Genomic DNA, 15225 nt, shown 5'->3' on the forward strand with positions numbered 1-15225 from the left:
AGCATTTATATGGGAGATTCAGAGAGCGAAAGTATATTATTACTTTTAGGAGGGGGAAATATTAATTGTCATCCTCCAAGATGGTATTGAGCAGTGGCGTATCCTGGTTTTAACTAGTGGGTAATCTCCGACACTTGATTCATCCACCCACTCCTGAAGTCTCCCTGCAAATTTACCTCAACATCCATACAGGATTTATGAATATATGTGATAAAAATGTTACCTTATTGTTGCGACCACTGTCGAATAATTGTTGTGATTGCACTTGCAGTTAATCTACGTTTAGAATTTCAAATAATAAAACAAGAAAATATAATAAATCTATAAGAAAAAACCTGTAACAAAGAATATGAAAGGAATGCGGTAGTGAAATAAAAACCGTCAATATTAATTGAAGTCTAAAATTCAAGTTACCCCAGTGTCCAGTTACTCGTGCATTCCCGATTTTTGTTTGTATACATGGAAGTTTAAGTTCAAGACCTGTGTACAAGAGATGTTACTGGCCTACCTACATTAACTATTTCCAATTTCTCCGGAAAAGATCCCCTTCCAAATTTTTTCACACGCAAATATTGTATTATATCCATTGCTTTTAACTTCAGTAAACACATCACTAGCACGAATACTAAACCACTAACAGCTAAACAAATATAACATTTTCGAATCGCTAATAGGAAGAACAGCACAAAGCCACCTACAACACGCATTCAATTCCCTGCGCCAATCTTCTATTGTGGTTCCTTACTTCTTGACTCAGAATTAAATTCCCTATGGATGCTGAAAAATTCCCTTTCCCAGCTTTAAATTCCCTGCGATGCGCAAGGTTTTATAAGTTGGAATCATTGCTTTTTTTGTTTATATATTTTATTCATACATCTTTTATCTTTATGATCATTATTAATCTAAAGCGGGGGAAAACAACTTAAATTAACTAATTTATGTGTACGTATATATATATAATTTATTTCTCATAGCTTTCCCTTTTAAAAATTATTCATTTCTGTGAAAGAAGTACTGGTTTCGAAGGCTACAAAGAAAGTAATCACGCATTTTAAAATACAAAAATGAAAAAAAGTAAGCATATAGTTTAATTACTTCATTAATCGATTGATTAAATTGTTATTTGACGTCGCTTTTCTGCCACTTTTGGCTAATCACTACGAGTGATGATATGACATTGATGAAGGGACATTTACCAAGAACACCCAGGCCGGTATTCGAACCCTGTAGCTCTGGCGTCGTAGGGAGCTGTGCTAACACTCCGCAACGGAGGTCGGTGTAATTTCTTGAATTTCTAGTTCAAATTTTAATTTATTTAATTACCTTCATTTTCAATATTAAAGTTTTTTTTTTTCCTTTTACAATATCTGTTGAAATAGCAGAGATCAGTAAGACAGAAGCAAATGTAAAATGAGAATTAACATAGAATTGGTTCGCAAATGTTGTTCAGATTTCCCTGTTTCTCGCGCATTTTCAGATGTATTTTCTCTACTTTCTTTTTCAGTACGCAATTTGTGAACCCAGAATTCTGTTTTTTTCCCGAGAAATTTCCCTGTCGTAAACAACACAGCTCCTACGATACAAAGGCCATCGGGGAAGAATGGCAGAAGAGGGCGCCACTGCCAGCCGACGGAACGGCAAAGGCTCTGGGGTGGAGAGTGCGACCGATGGACTCTCTCCAGAAGGAGCTTACCCTTGCCACGGAATAACCGCGCCTGAGAAGCAGTGTTTCCTTCCCCTCCCGTAAGGGATTTAAAGGGAGCCGGTGGAATCTCACCATGACGTCACCAGATTCCACCAGCTGAAGAAAAAGCCTCACGGACATTCCGCGGCAAACGGTTGAAAACATTTGCGCGCTGGAAGGAAAGAAATATGTGACAAAGATTGGTTCGGAAGAATATTGTGAAGAAATAAAAAAAACAACTTTTTAAAAAATTATAGCCGGGTCATCTCCGATTACCTAGGTGACCCAGAGTATACGCCGCTGGTATTGAGGCATCCTTTTAATGATTAGTAACATAATTGAAAACGCGCTACTTTTAAAAGGGGCAAAGTACATGTGAAAAATGTATTTTGAAAATCCATATTCCTGAAACTTTCTGACCGATGAACTACAAAGAAAGTTGCGTGTTCTCCTTTAGAATTTCGTCACTTTACAAATCGTAATATAATTTTAACAAAAACGTGGCATGCTAAAGAAGAATTAAAGAGTTTTAAAAATAATTGATTAATAGACTTAGTTTAATTTGCTTCGCTTAACTGTCACATATGGCTAATCGCAAAGATGAGGATGCGTGATGATATGATGAAATTGATGAAAGAAAAGTAGACCCATGCCCGGGCGGGGATTCGAACCTGGGGGCTCTTGGCATCGTACTTCACTTTGCCACGGAGGTCAGCATTAGAAGGAAATAAACAGAAAATGACAATCATATGGCATCTATGTTTTAATATGCGCTTGTGCCGCTTCCGCTCAAAGTAGGATAAATAGTTTCTTTACATTCAGTAGGAGTTCATAAGAGCAGCGTGTTGTCGTGGCTGGGTACGGAAGAAACGTTTAAATTACGCGATATTTTTTTAAATATTGCGAATGCGATGTGAATTCCAGGAACTATAACGAAGGTGAAGCTGTGTTGAGAACGAAGCATTTAATTATGATACGCAAAAATAACACGGAAAACGCAGACGAAACTAATGTATACGCACTGGTTCTTCAAAGCAGGTGCTGTTTCATCTGCACCTCAGGTTGTAACTGGGGCTCTCGTAAATGATTTAAAAAGTAATTCACCTGTATTTGCAAAGCTTGGGCAGGAGAAAAATGTAAACAGTCCGTTGCAGTTCTTCCCCCAAAGAGGCAGGCTGGCTTAATAATAATGACACAGGATAATAATAATATAATTCACAATTTCGTCGAGGCTATCTTCACTGAAAAATGACTTACTGAATCAAACCGTAATTAATCGTCAAACTATTTTTATCTTCACACTTAATAGACTTTTAAAAAAAGTTTTATTCATAAAGAACAATTTAAAACTTTACTTTCACATGGTAATATCGATAGATTGATTTTTTGTTTTAAGACCACTTTATGCACAGTAAGGCTAATCGCGACTGGACCTGTGCCTCCACCGGGTATCGAACCTGGGATCCCCTTGATTACAAGGCGACGACGCTACCACTGCGCCATCGGGGAGGCCCACACACATATGTAGAATCATCTCTCGGCAAATAATGTGAACAGACTCGTGCATTCTTTGTAATTTCCTTGCCGCATTGCAATGTTATCCCCCATGCCAATCTTCTGTCAATCAACTCTGTCTTCCCTGATTTGTTTACAAATTTCATTTTGTTGATTCCACGGGGTGGAAACACATGTAAACGTTTCTCTTGTCCTGATCCACAAAACGATTTATAAACAGTAGACGTTACTCCTTCGAATATTTCCCATGCTTTGAACGACTTCAACACAACGGTATCCTACATAGAGAGGTTCCGGAAAATCCCAGCAGATGGCATATTGGATAATTTTAATCGCGAATAGAAAAGATGGAGGGGTAAATCATATTTTCCCGGGGCAATCATGTTTATTATTCCGTTACATACGACACAAAAATGCATATTTTGGCTAAAAGAGCATTCATTCATGTATTTATTTTTGTCGTTTTACTGGGGGCAGATAAGAGAGAGAGAGAGAAAAAAATTGTCGAACGAGAATAGGGGGGCGTTCCTGTCCCCCCCTAACGGTAGTGTGGACACTGCCTTTAGCTATGCCGGAGAAGAATGTACCAATTAATACGTTATTAAATAAAACAGATAGTTTTAAAACTTTTTAACAAATTATTTGTGAACTATGATTTAAATTTAGAGAGAGCACATACCTGTTTAATTTAATTTGTATGAGTTAACTTCTGAGGCCTGCCATTTCCGAGCAGGCCCGTAGCCAGGCAGGGACCAGGGGGGGCTCAGCCCCCCCTGCACTGCCATCAGCCCCCCTTTACATTAGGTAAACTATTTTGCATAATTTGTTTGCAGTGAAGAGTGAAAATGTAGATAACTCACAACTTTAAGGATAATTCCACAGAATATGAACAGTATCTATTACATTCGCTCATTTTGTTTGTGAGCAGAAGTAGCTGCAAGTATTTAGAATATTCTCTAGACTTCAGAAAGTTCTTTCATAGGGGAGCTTCTTCACTGTCCCTGTTGCAACCTCCCGTTTAGACAAAAATCTGTGACTTTGATGTCATCATGCAAGTTCCCTCCGCATCTGCTTCAAAGGTCAACAACATCTCCCAAGTTTTGGGAAGGAAGGGAAGTTTAATTGCTTCGGCCGGGGATGGAATATACTGTAGGCACTGTGATTAAATATTGTGTGTTTTTTGTGTGTGATATACATATCTGTATCATCTAAAATAGTATGGGGTGTGTAAGGGACAATTTCGGTATCAGTCAATTAACACTTCAAGAGCTGTTTAAAAAGATGTAGAAAAATGTAGTATTTGTGTAGTATATGATATTTATAAATGAATGAGCGCCCCCCACACAGACATAATTTACCTTCATTTATTTTTTTAAAAAAATTGACTTGGTTTACAACCCCCCCCCCCCTGGAGATCAATTCTAGCTACGGGCCTGTTTCCGAGCCTTCTTCCGGTGTAGCTGCACTGCCCTTTGAGCCCTAGCTGCTGCGCTCAGGTGGCGGAAAGAGCAGAATACTAATTAAAACAAATATGTGACAAATATATATATATATATATAAAAAAAACAACGTGTTGAAGCTATTAAAAGAGAAACGTGGAGAGTGCAGTGATATTTTACGGGAAGCAGTCACGTTTATTACACCCTTGCATTTACATACAATATTAAAAAGTTTTGCTTTTAGATCTCGCACAATGCCTTTTTCACAAAAATGAGCAATCCCGCATTTTTTATATCAATCAAGCCGTGGTATTTTAGATTTCTTCCGTTAGTTTTCTGATAATAGTTTCACAGCTTTCCATAGCATTTAGGCATGATTTCAGTTGACCAGAACAAAATAATCTTATTTCAAAACATAGAGCATAAAGAAATCCAACGCGCTTAAGTTAAAACTCCCTTACATTGGAAGCCTGGAGAGAACAAAACAGGGGTTCCTTCGTAACACGATTTCTTGAAAACCATTTTACACATTTGAATCAACTTTGTCATAAATTGATTAGAAAGGAACAGTAAAAGTTGTAACTTTTACCCTGCTATATTTTAGAAGATATTCGTTGTCAAATATCTCAATATTTCAGAGACGTAGCTATGTTGACCAGTTTGGGGGGGGGGGCTTCAAACGTAAGATTTTTCTATCAAACCATTATAAATTAACAAACTATTTATACACCATATAGGCCTATGCTGTATACATACATTATATATGTATGTATGTGTGTGTATATATATAGTCTTGGAAAGAAAAGGATCAAGGGTCTCCTCCGTGGCGCATGGTAGCATCGTCGCCTTGTAATCAAGGGGTTCCGGGTTCGATACCCTGTGGATGCTCATAGTGGTTCGGATCCCACTTTCCACTGTAGAACCAGTCCCGATTAGCCTTACTGTGTATAAAGTGGAATTAAAACACAAACTCAATCAATCAATATATTGGAAAGGAACATCATTTTCTTCTCTAGCCCCCAACAGTCTACGGATATACTCTCGCGAAATACACAGCCATTATTCGCGAAACTAAATGCAGAATGAACTCATTAGCTTAATGGCTGATACACCAAGAACAATGTTATTAGTCTTTAGATTTGTAAATTTGATGGAAAAAAATTGAGAAGTAGATAAAACCCTTTTCCGTGGTTTTAGATATAAAGTGCTGGAACCAGGTTTACAAGTATTGGCAACGCAAATATGAAATGTGTGCGTAATGAGTTCAAGCTAGGCATCTCATGTATACAGTTCATACCGGAATCGAATCCGGTATCTCTTAGTTCAAGGGCGGGCCCGAGTCATCAATGGCATCTCATTGTTCACTTGGAAAATGATGACGATAAAAATTATACGCACACGTCTAATTTCTTAAAATTAATCTTATTTGTGTGTGGAAAACTGATATATGATGGCACTGGATAAAATAAAGTTTCCACACGCTCAAATAATTACGCTCTCGTCTTTGTTTTCGGCAGGTTCAACAACCTGCCGGGGTTCGATTCCCGATGGAGGCACATAGTTCTTCGGATCTCACTTTAAACTGTAGGTCCAGTCCCGATTAGCCTTACTGTGCCTAAAGTGGACATAAAACACCAGTTCAATTAATCAATCAATCGAAAGGTTCAAGGTTCGATCGCTGGTGGTCAGGCCGGTAGCCAGAATTTGATTTCGGAAGGGGCTTATCCCTTATCGGCAGCCGCCATCTACAGACGAAAAGGTCGGGGGAGGAGTAAATGCGCTGAAGATGAATTTGTTGGTATATTGCAACTTACCATACACAAGATGTTTAATCCTATTAATGAAGTAAATTTAATTACTACTGCACATTATTAAAATCAGATATTTGTAGGATTTCGGGAAAGGAGTGCAGCCCCGAGCCCCTTCCCTGGGTATGCGCCTGCTTGTATTAGTCTCAAAATTTCTGTGCTGTTCCAACATCATGAGGACAATTTGGGAAGTACTTGAAATCGATATGGAAGCAAATTCTGCTCTCGAAACAATGGGACTCGATGTGATGACCACGCGCAACCGAATGAAAGAACTCTTCGCAGGCCTTGTCCCTCAATATTAATTTTACTGACTAAGTGTAAGTTTTTCTCGGCCTCCTCGATGAAGCAGTGGTAGCGTCGTCGCCTTGCAATCAAGGGATCCCGGGTTCGATACCCGATGGAGGCACATAGTGGTTCGGATCCCCGATTAGACTTGCTGTGCATGCAGTGGACTTAAAACACGAACTCGATAATTGGAAGGTTTTAGAAGAACTAAACATGGCTTTTTATGCATCGTACAACTTTGCTTCTTTTCACCCTACTTTTACAGTTTTTCTTCCTTAGAATTCCACTGAGTATAACACGCTACGAAACCAGAGGTCCAAGGTTCGGACATTGGACAGGTATGGTTGTATCATGTCTGTCCCATCGCCATTCCTTCGGCTCATCATTCATCCTCATCGTCGCATTTAACCCAAGAGGTAGAAAAGCGGCGTAATATAGAAATATATAAATGATTGATTCAGGTTATATTTCCGGTCTTGTACCCGCATAATACGGTTCTGGAGCGCACCCAGCCTTAAATAAATGGGGCACTTGGGGGCAACCATGGGGGGTAAAGGCAGCTGGAGCGTGGTACTGATTACATCACCTCGAAAATGGCCGAGCTCGAGAATGTGTGGGTTCTTACCCTCCACATCCTCTAAAATGTGCCTTCATGGTACGGTACTATATGCACTGGAAACTTAGAACTAAGTTTGAGGCACGAAAGAGCATATAACACAGGCTGCATTAATAACCCTATATATACACATATGTATACATACATATACATAAATATACACACACATAAGACTGCGTGAGTCGCTTCGGTGACTGAGGGCGCCGGGTTCGTGACTCGCCATATCGCCACGGAAGTTACCGGGTTCGAATCCTGAACTGGTTAAGAGTATTTGTGTTTGTCCCTTGATCAAATTTCATATGATCATCAAGTCTTATCACCGCAATCAGCCCAAGTAGGCAGAAAAGCAACGTAAAATGTGATACGTGAAAGCACATATACGTGCATATATAGTATTTTGGATTTCCTGTTTAAGATGAAGAAATTTGTCACAAATGGGTATTGGCTTGCAGACGGAAGGATGGATATATAGATAGATAGATAGATAGATAGATAAAGAGAGAGAGATAAACGCTTACCATTTATTTCTGAGGTTTATTTTGTCCTTCCGCCTGCAAGCCAATACCCATTTGTGACAAATTTCTTCTTCTTTAACAGGAAATCCAAAATACTTGATATTCGTTCCTTTCTTCTTTTTGTAATGATTGCTACAGCTGTAAATAGCACAGTTAGGCATTTTTTCTCACTAAATGTGAAACAAAGACAACAAAAAAAGGAAGAAACACTCAGAAGTTCAATGGTCTACAGAAAAGAACAAAACCGGAAACTCCACTTGTCACCCTCTTAAAAGCACCGTCTCCTGGCTGTGGCCACTATGTTGACGTCAGAGCTCTGACGTATGGTTGAGAGCCATGCACCTGCATCCACCTTTTTGTCATTCCACCATGCACCGCACCAAGGAATAGGAGGTGTGTCTATATACAGGGTGTCCCAATAATGTGTATAGACACTTTGACAAAGTTATTGTTTATTATTATTAAGATACAGTTCATTTATTAAATTTAACAATATACGGATATTAATTATGATGACCGTTCTGGTCCAGGCACTGCTGGAAACTCGAATCAATTGAACCCCAACACAAATAATTATAATTTCATTCAGTATTTGTGTGCATTCTCCTTCAATGGCTGCCTGCAATTCATAAATCTTGACAGTTTTGTACTGTATGTAAACTTTATCGTTTATGTACCCCTACACAAAAAGTATAGTGGCGGGAGGTCTGGTTCTTTGAAAACTAAGGAGAATCACAGCAGCAGCCTTCTTAGGAATGGCCCCAAAACCCTGTGTTCTCAGTTGGTATCTGGTATCTCCACTAAAAAATTGAAATAGCAAAATCACAGGTCTGTCGTAGGTTCGATCCTCACCACTGGCAAAAAATAAATTTGTACACCTGAAGTCGACAGAAGATATGCTCTCTCGAAACATAGTGGGGTCTGTGGTCACATCACGCACCCTCGATTTCGCAAGGATTTTTTTGTTTTTTTATGAAGATTGTGTGTTCCAAATTGTGAAGAACAAAATTCTGGAGCGCGGAAAGAAGTATTTACGACTGTAGAGCCGTTTAAAGTTGAGATGTAGCCGTTTGAAGTTGTGAGGTGGAAGTCGACTTGCGGCCATGTCAGTTTTGTAGCACCCGTACCGATGGATGTATGTAAAATTCGGTTTTTCAGGGCTATACCCCAAGAAATGTCAGGAAAATTGCTGTCCAAATTTCCTGCCGATTCCAGGCTCCGCCCCTGGGGTAATTAACCTACCGCCCACTATCGCTGCCCCACCTTTCTCTAGAGTCCCTTTGGAAGGCATGTTAGAGACTGCCCGGAGCCACCTGCCCAACACATTTTCCACACTGAAACATTAGGAAGGTACCAAAAAAATTAAACCTCAGCAGGTAACTTACCTGTTTATCCCAAGGCCAGGCACTGAACGAATAGCGGGTCATGCACCTGTGACATGAATCCATTATGGAAGCCCTGAAAAACCATATTGACGTTACGTGGGTAAGGAATTTTAATGTTTTAAAAATGTAAGTTTCGTAGCATGTAGAACTCTAAAAATTATCTTCTGCGCTTGTTTGGAACTCCCTTTCTTAGAAGAAACTTCATTTTGGACGAAAATATTTTGAGATGTGCTCGAAATCGAGGGTGGGTGATGTGACCATGGAGCCACACAGTGTCAGCAGCATAAGTATAATTGAACGGGACAGAAAATTGATAATGTTCAATTAACATTGTATGCTAACTCAATAATCTGTCATCTGTTTACTGTTCACCAAAATATGCTTGGTGCAAACGTGGCAACTGACCATGCTGTTGTTCAAGTCCTTCAAGAGGTTACGGTAATAATATCAATGATTTAGTCAAATCCTTAGAGGGTTGTTTTCAGTTCACCATCTGATATACCTGTCATGTATTGGTTGTCTTCCCATCAGAAATACATGCACTTGCACCAAAGGCATTTGGCTGTGTGCGACCAATTGGCAGGCCCTTCGCTCTGCTGTGAATGTGGTAGCAAGGATTCAAATTCCACTCGTGAAGGAAACGGTAAGCTCAGACTTGGAACAGTAAACCATGCATTGTCTGCAGTTCCGTCAGTGCATGGAAGCAATTTGACATGGTTTACTGCAACAATTCTTTTTTATTGTATATATTAATTATACACCCTATGTAGATTAATTAGATACAATAGAAATAAATCTCCAACAAAAAAAGATAAGTCCAACAACTTCCACATTTTTAATAGAATTCCCCTTTGTACCTGAAATTTGACCTGCATTCCCCTTCACCAAGGGAAATTTCCTTCATGTAGCAACACTGCTTCTGCCAAGTGCAGCACAGAAAACAGGAAGAACAAGCATTGTTCTCCCGACAACACTGTTTGCAGCTGTGAAACTGACCAGACTTTTTTTAATTTTTTTTTTAATAGTGTCTCCCACTTTGTTTTCTGCTCTTTTGACCTCTCCCTGTCCAAATGGGGGAGGAAACCCAGTTCTGAAAAAGGTGTGATGAAGAATGATCACTGGCTTACATAAACCAGTCTTTTAAGTTTTTGAAATAATTTACTTAAATTCTGGTTTAGAAGCTTGTTTAAATAGTTTGCATAATATGTAATGAGCAGTTACCCATATATTAGAGATAAATAGGGAGCGGAAGTCGATGACCTAAAAAATATAGGTATATGACCTATAGAATGTCCTAAAAATGGGTAAAAAATGCAAAAAATGACCATTAAATTTATTAGTTTCGGGTTAAAAATTTAAATGAAAAGGAAATGCAATCTCCTTATCTGATCTTAAATTCGAGTTTGCCCCAGACAGACACCTGGTACTTTCCCCCGACACAACAAAGACTGTCACCAGTTCAGCATTTCTTTTGCTTGTAAATTGCAATCCTGCGAGATATATATATGTCACCTTGGTGAATAGACTCAAGAATATTACCAAAATGAAAAAAGTGACAAAATATGAAAATATGATGAAACAATACACCGAATATTGCGAAAAATTATGGAAAAATGCTGAAAATCAGGGAAAATTACCTAAAACCTGAAAATTGGCAAAAAAATGCACTTTAAAATTACCTTTTGTGGGTTCTAGACTAAGTGTAATATTGTGTATATTTAATGAGCATCGTGTCGGTGATGTCAGAAAAAAGGTGACATTTCATAAACTTCCGCTCCCTAGAGATAGACCTATAAAAATATGTGCAAGAAGCTGGTTTACCAGCAGTAAATGCAGTGACATGGAGAAAATCGCCATTGACTCGCATAGACAGTCAAATCGCATATCTCAGTATCTGATGTCAACACACTGGTAAGGAGTTCCAATGTTTGCCTTTGCTTTATTGACTTTAGTTGCACATTAATTTGTTGTTTCATGACTTTTTCATTAATTTTGTTCCAAGGGTTAGCAAACAATAAAACATGTAATGTTATACAAGTGAAAATTTTTATTGAGATTATGAACACAACATCACACTTTATTACTCAATAGTTATGTTAGGAATGCTACTTGAAATATTTCTAACTATACAATATATACATGTACATAATTATTTATATTGCAGATACATTACAGTGTCATTAAAAAACATACAGAATATTCAAATTCTTATCAACGATTGGAATTCCAAACGCCTACAAACATATACAAACACTCAACTTCAGTCATTCCAATGTAGCTATCCTTCATCTAGGTAAAATTAACAATAAAAATTAATTGTATAAGGACTACCACAATACTAAACTTGTCTATATCACATAGTATCCTTACATCAAGGAAAAATAACTCCCTCCATAGCTATTGAGTTTTATAGATGCTCCAATAATATTATTATGTGACATGCTCTGTTACAGCATAAAACAAGAGCTGGAAGGTCTAATAAAGAGTTATGTATGGCCAGAAATCTAGTTTACCGTAACATTGGCTATTCGGGTTTTAGGAAATGGTAAATGCAAGTTTAGATTGATTTAAATTCTATAATTTTGTGGTCTCATTGAGACATCCTGATCGACTGTTTTATTGCAAATCTGTCCAAGAGACATTTGAGAAGCTTTTGATAACTATTTGTGTGTTCTAGTTAGGCAGCATTTTTTACAATTAGCCCAAAAGCTAGTCACTATCTTTCTTGGTCAGAAAGCTAGAGTTGTCCCACTGAACTAAAGCCCAATCGACCAAAGAACAAAGTTCAGGAAACCCAGACTTTTTCGTCTCCAGTTGTGAGAGTTTCAAGGGAGGAAAAGCGATGTTGCTACATGCCTGATTTTTGACCAGTCCTACACAACACCTTTTGCTGTCAATGTGCACCCTTTGCTCGCATTTCAGGGAGAGGCAGGGAAACGGAGACCCATTTCCTTGTTACGTGGCAGCAACCATTAGACTTTGCCGTGCTTGGCATTGTTGAAGGTGCCACTTGTTTCGAAAACGACTCTAAACAAAAAATTTGGCAACGCAGAATACCACGAGAATTTCCCGCATCATGGCAACTGGACCAAGCTGATTGGCTCTCAACAGAAAAAGACACAAATATATTTTTGAAGTTTGCTCATTCGCTTTAGTTCAATTAGCAGTGACGTATTCTGAAAATTTGAACTGGTTAACTGCGAAAATTTTTATTTATTGTATATATATATATATATTTTGTTATATATTAATTAGATATAATAGAAATAAAACACCAATGCAAGTAAAACAGAAACAGAAGTCCAACAACTTCAAATTTTCTGGCAATTTCTATACATATGAATCCACCAAGGAGTGATGTTTCTTTTTGTATGTTTGCCATTAAAGAAACATATGTTCACAAACTTCATTACAATGTGCTATGGGCAAGTTTGCAATGAAACAAATCAAACTGGCACCAGTGGCGAAATGTGCGAGTATAACTTTCTCTCATCAAGATATTTTTTACCTGCATCAATATCAATTACTAGTTTCTTGGATGGAGCTTTTTCTTACTCAAAAAATGAATAAACTTTTTCATAAAAACATGTAGAGTTGGCAACACTGCACCTGTCTGCTAATTTCTTACAAGGAACATTGTCCATATTACACTCTGAAAACTTTAACTTAGCTAAATTAAAATTTTGCACTGTTACAAACTACAGGCAAATGAATAATTGCAATATTTGAATATTTTCAAATCTTGGATGCCTTACATGTTTCCATTAAACCAATTCTATCAATTGTATCTCGATTGTTAATATATTGTTATTACATTTGTGTGTCTATATTAACCTTTCCAGCTCTCTGAATAAATTATTATAATAAAACCCTTGTATTATTGTAAGTACTTCTTGTTGCATAGCCATAAAATAACAAGAAAAAAACTACCTTTTTTTGGTTTATAATCGAGATCTGTTTGCGGTGTGATACATTAAATTAACATATGAAATATATATTTATAAGTATGTACAGTAGAGTCCTACATTCTATGATTAGTAATATACATAGTAAAATACACATCTAACATAAAGCAAAATATATATTATACATTAGAATGCACTACTAAAATTTTAAACAGTTACAAAACTAATCCACATCAATTACTTCTGCGACCTAAAGCATGAATTCAAAATAAATCACTGGAAATACTTCAAATACTGTGAATTTTTTGGAGGAAAAAGAAAAGGCAAAAATAAAATTATTTCGCAAATGCTATCCCTATTATTTCAACTTTATAGAGTAATAATTTTGCAGATACAAGAATAAAAGAATAGGCATTTATTTGATTCTATCTTCCCCCATCCCCCCACCCTGAAAAGGATGCTGTCAACAGCCGTACACTTTGATCACACATCCAGCTTCACTGTGCTAAGAAAGAATGCCTACTTGGTTGTAAATATGCCACTACATTACCAACATTTCAACTTCTGAAATATGGAAATTTTCACACGGTTTATTTCTAAGCCTTAGTCATGATAATCAGCTAATTGGACTCTTCACACATCCTACTAAGACATCTGATTCCATTCATAACAAAGCAGTGGAAGCAAAACAAGAGAAGTGTATCTCGAAGTAAATTAAGGACTCTCAAGTTTCAATCATAGTTATGGAAGAAACCTCATGTAATGAATATTAATTTCCACCTACAACATAACTAATTCCCATGGATCTTCAACACAAGTTTCTTGAAGTTTTTTATCATGACACCGAGAGCCTCGCAATCAATCTATTTTTTTATTAATCACCTATTTGATGAAAACTACATTTAGGTTTTTCTGCTACAAAACTGAGGTCATAGAATGCTGTAAAAATGTGTGACTGCTTCATGACAATGCTCCAGCTCACATATGAAAAAAGTCACAAGGCCACATCTGGCTGTGGCCCATCCAGCCTACTTGCCAGATCTTGCACCATGAATAGATGAAAGTAATTTAGCCAAAACACCAATCATCACTTATACCTTTCTTCAATTTCACATACTTCTAGTAGCATGCAGTGATCTATCCACACACCATTACTAAATCCCACCCTCAGAAAAAAATTCAAATACCCCTACAATTTTCCAGAAAGGTCTAAATTACCTAATTACGAACTTACACACATCCAGATGGAAAATTCTGCTGGATTAACCCCTACTGGTGTGTCAAGTTTCTTTTAAATTGGGGAGGGGGTAATAAGGGAGTAGTTATAGTTAGTCCCATATTTTGCAATGTTTTCTTGAACGTACCATATTTTTCTTACCTTTCTTAGAAATGGTGGGCATGCACAACACAATCTATCCACATGATATATGCCAACTCTGATCTTTCAACAAAAACAAAAAATAATCTTATTCCTGAAGTCTTATACCTGCAATACACCCTAGTGGCACAGAGAACTTTTCACAAATACTTGCCTTAACACTGAAATTTCCAGGTACATTTTGAGATGACAAAAAGAAACTTCAAACAACTTTCCTAACCACTTCGAAGTACTTTCCCCTCTCGGAAATTTCTATTTACATGAAACAAAAAAGCAGTATCATTACTACTCAATTAAAAAGAAACATGTATAGTTATATAATCTCACAATTTTTTTTCTTTTGTATTATACAAACTGGGGTTTCAAACATCACATTTACTGTCTGCAGTCTTATCACATGAAACATTTTTCTAAGCATGGACTGTCTTTTTTTTCCTGCGTTCTTTTACATGCACACTAATATATAAAACAGTCTATTTTTTTTCATCACATTGGCACAGTCACGATAAGGCTTTCACCCAAGTAAAGATACAAAATGAATTAAAACATTTTATCATTTTCTTACACCCTGAAAATATAATAGCACTTTGTGTACACATAACAAAAGGAAGAAAACAGGGGTGCCATGTGTTGTGTGTGAAGCATCCGTGTATTTAGTAGTATTTTCTAACTGCATCAATTATTCATACACT

This window comes from Lepisma saccharinum, chromosome 27 (assembly GCF_977018435.1).
Source record: "Lepisma saccharinum chromosome 27, izLepSacc3.1, whole genome shotgun sequence".
NCBI lineage: Eukaryota > Metazoa > Arthropoda > Insecta > Zygentoma > Lepismatidae > Lepisma > Lepisma saccharinum.